We start from the raw sequence: 4,421 nt of genomic DNA on the forward strand, positions 1-4,421 counted from the left end.
TAAAACAAAGGGAGCTGTACACAACTCAGTTTAACTTTTTCTCAAATATGAACAAAGGTCATGTAGCTTTGGCATCAGACTGGTAATGGTGTCATCACACAGGCAACATAAATTTGGTAGTTTCAGGGCATCACCCCAAAGCACATACCTGGATTATTAGGATCGGCACCCAATGAGCCTGGATTGAGACAGCTAGGCTCTTTGATGATGTAAATTTTATAAGATTTACAAATTAGTATTCAAATTGGGGGACTTGTACCATGGAGAAATATCAAGACTTCCATTTGGTATTTGAGCACAGAGGAGTATCACATTTAAATAAAATACCATCTGTGTTAGAAAGGGTTCAAATATAAAAGGTCATTCTTTAGGAACCACTTGACTGTTTGACAAAGGAGCATGTTCCATTTATAAGTGTACATGCCCTGACCTGAAACTCACAGGCTGGGACAGTGTTCTTGCTGCAGAGTGTAGCCAGGTGGCCATGAGATGGAGCAGAGCTTGATGTCTGGGCAAAGAGCAGTGGGGCTCTAGCTGCACACTAGGACCCTTCTCTCTCACTTGGCACTTCATGTATAACCTCTAGTCAAGTTCCTATCAGAAGCACAGAGTCATTTGAGATTGTTCCCTGTGATAACATGGATTCTCTACCAGGGGAGTGATGGTTAACACTTGTGGTCTTAGCAGCTCTTTGGAACAAAATACTTCAATATCACACCTACTTTCAGCTCTTTTCTGAGGGGTTACTGGTGCTTAAAAAACAAAAGTGAGATGCAATTTTCCAGCTCCAATAGTTTCCCTTGAGTTATTTACCTTTTGTGAACTGCATAGCTAAAGGCACATATGTCTTCACTTTATATAAAACTTTTTCCTTTTATACTTGCTTCTACCTTTCAGAATCAAGTGATTTGCTAAGTGAAGAATATTTTTATAGGTTAGAGTCAGTGAATCGTCCAATTTTGCACTTGATTTTTTCAGACGAGGAAGCAGGCCTATGAAAAGTCTGGAATTTGACAAAGGTCATGCAATGAGTCAGAAACAAAGAGAAAAATAGGGTTCAAGCCTCCAGATTTTAAAACTGTATTTTTCAGTCTTGTCTTTTTTAACCCAAGACTCCATTTGAAAACAAACAAAAACAGAAAAAAACTTAGCTTCTCCTTTACCAGAGATTCTGATACAGCCTCTCAGAGAGTCATCATTCTGATGGGAATCACTGTAGCTTCTGAATAAAGACATTTCTTTTTCATAGCTGAACAGTGGTCCTTCAGATCAGCAGACATTAATCTCACCTGGTACATAACAGGAACTCAACATTTATATTCTAAAAGATAAGGACAAAAGAAAAAGTCTCATGTCTGTAGGTAGTCGGAGACTCAGAGTAATACTAATAACATAGGTTAGAACTTTACAAAGTGCTTTCACATCTTCCTCCTTATGTGATTCTCACAGCAACCCAGGGAAGTATTGCTGTTATCTGCATTCCAGTTTTGCAGCTGAGAAAAGTAAGACACAGAGTTTAAGCGATGGGGCAAAGGTCACAGCAGAACCAGGATTCACACTCTAACCTCCACTGCTGTTTCCATTACAACCCTATATCTTCCTCCAAAAGCTGATGAGATTTTAGAAGTATGTAGATTCTCTTCTTACCCAGAAATACCTTGCATCAGGGACTAAAAACTGCCATTTCATTAAGGCAGTGCCTCTACCACCACCCTTTCTTCTGCCAACAATGACCTGGGATAGTTGTTAAAATACCTAAGTGCTTTACCTAAAGTTTTCGTTTGTTTTTGTTTTGCTTTGTTTTCCTTTTTAGGGCCACATCTGCAGCATATAGAAATTCCCAGGCTAGGGGTCGAATCAGAGCACCCACCTACACCACAGCCACAGCAACTCGGGATCTGAGCCTCATCTTCGACCTACATAGCAGCTTACCACAACGCCTGAGCAGGGCCAGGGATCAAACCCATGTCCTCTTGGATGCTAATCAGCTTTGTTACCGCTGAGCCATAACAGGAACTCCCTAAAGGTTTTGCTAAAATAGTCTGGAGTGGAGCTCAGGAATCTGTTTTTTATTGCTAGAATATTAGAATCAGGAGATGCTAAGGTTTATTTGCAAAAATGAATAAGGTGGAGTTCCTGCCATGGCTCAGCAGTTGACAAACCCAACTAGCATTCATGAGGACACAATGGGGACTACAGCACTGATTTGACCCCTAGCCTGAGAACCTCCATATGCCATGGGTGCAGCCCTAAAAAGACAAAAAAAAAAAAAAAAAGAATAAGGTATGTTTTCATTGTGATGGTAGAAGCCTGCGCCTTTCTTTCTCAAGGACTCTCTTTTAGGCTCCCTCTAATTACCACCACTTTCTCATCAGTGAGTCACTGCCCAGCCTTGCTATTGTAGGGAGACCAAGGATTCTACAGGAAGAGGCTCACCATCTCCTGGGCCTGTCCTCGGGAGCTGGTGATGACCTAAGATAGTACGAGGTTGTCCCCCATCCCCAACCTCCTCAATTAAAGGACAGTCCCTCATCCTGATGTTCAGGGAGATGGTCAGCAGATGGCACTAATTCACCATGGCTTCCCTTCATGAACCTGCTGCATATAGAAAGTACCCAGGGCAGGGTCGAATCTACAGTGCCAGGCTACACCACAGCGACTTAGGATCTGAGCCTCTTCTGCAACCTACACCACAGCTCACAGCAATGCCAGATCATTAACCCACTGAGTGAGGTGAAGGATTGAACCTGTAACCTCATGGACACTAGCCAAGTTTGCCTCCACTGAGCCACAGTGGGAACTCCTGGGGGGAAGATTTCTTAAAACTAATCCATTGGAACTTCTGGTGTACCAAATCTTGAAGACAGTGCTAGGAAATGCTTGTTTAGTATATTCTAAAGGGCACAGATGTCAGGGGTAGAAGGACTGTGTATGGTCCCTAGTTGGGTCACTTACCAGTCATGTGACTTCCGGCAAGTTACTTCATAGGCCTGTTTTTCCAATAACTTGGGGTGCTCTTGACCTCCTAGGGTTAATGTGAATAAATGATTCTGTGAGTCATAGTACAGAGTAGGTGCTTAATAGATAATAAAGGTTTTTTGTTTGTTTTTTACTATAGTGCAATAATTTATGGCTTTCCTTTTATGCCTGTTAAAAACTCCTTTTTAGTTATGTTTCCTAGCCAACTTGTTGATGATGCCACCATATTCCATTATACCTTACCACTGTAAGGCGCTCACTTGATTTAAAAGGCAAAATTGAAAAAGAGAGATAAAAGAGAAAAGGTAGACCCTTGGTTTATAAGTCCTTTACAATTTGCAATTAACTTGCATTAGCCATAATATTAGACAATAAGAGATTTTCATGCTTCAGGAACAACGAATCATTTATTACTTGTAAGCACCCACTGAGCTGTGTGTGTAAAGTAGTACCCATTGTTAAATTAGTCAATAAGAGGAAATGAAGAGAATATCTTCTGAGCCACCAAAATAGACATTGCAAAGTTGGAAATTTAAAGTTCATGTACTTGGAGTTCCCTTCGTGACTCAGCAGAAACAAATCTGCCTAGCATCCACAAGAATGCAGGTTCAATCCCTGACCTCACTCAGTGGGTTAAGGATCCATCGTTGCCATGAGCTGTGGTGTAGGTCACAGACACAGCTCGGAACCTCTGTTGCTGTGGCTGTGACGTAGGCCAGCAGCCGTAGCTGGGATTCTACCCCTAGCCTGGGAAACTCCATATGCTGTGGGTGCGGCCCTAAAAAGCAAAATGGGAAAAAAAAAAAAAATTCACATACTTTGCTCATACCTGGGCCTTCAGAATCTCATTCCGTGTCTATTTACTCATTTTAAATATTGATTTGGTCACATGGGTCTCCTTCCCAGATGTGAGTAAATGAGAAAAGAAGAGGTACTAGAAGCAGGCATACTAACCACAGCCAAAGGGTTCTCCAAGAGCCTGACAAAAAAAGGAGGAAATAGAAAAATGGACGTAAGAACTCAATAAAAAGACAGATTCATAGATACAAAGAACAAATGAATGGTTACCAGAAGGGAGGGGGGCTGGAAGTGGGAAAAATAGATGAAGGGGATTAAGAGGTAGAAATCTCCAGTTACTAATACATATACTGTGTTCATTTTTATGTTCCACTGATCCTCATAATAGCCTCATGAGATATATATTGTTTCACAAGTTTATAGTTGAAGAAACTGAAGCACACAGTGGTTAGATAACTAGTTCAAGATTACACTGCTAATAAGTAAAAGAATCAATATTTGAACCCCAGGTAGTCTGATGCTAGAGTCATGCATTTAACCACTGCACTATACTCTGCATGATTCACTATTAGGTCCTCTTGGAGGAAATACACTTTTTATTCCATTATTACTCTTTTAAAAAGTAAGGAAAATTTCTAAGAACA

At 40.9% G+C, this 4,421-nt stretch overlaps 1 long non-coding RNA gene across 1 annotated transcript; it reads right to left on the minus strand.

The window, feature by feature from the left end:
- Positions 1,143-3,028, minus strand: LOC106506879. Its single transcript, XR_001302504.2, has 2 exons — positions 2,956-3,028; positions 1,143-1,493 (listed from the first exon to the last, which is right to left on the minus strand). It is a non-coding gene; the product is annotated as an uncharacterized LOC106506879 (long non-coding RNA).

This window comes from Sus scrofa, chromosome 1, assembly GCF_000003025.6.
Source record: "Sus scrofa isolate TJ Tabasco breed Duroc chromosome 1, Sscrofa11.1, whole genome shotgun sequence".
Taxonomy (NCBI): domain Eukaryota; kingdom Metazoa; phylum Chordata; class Mammalia; order Artiodactyla; family Suidae; genus Sus; species Sus scrofa.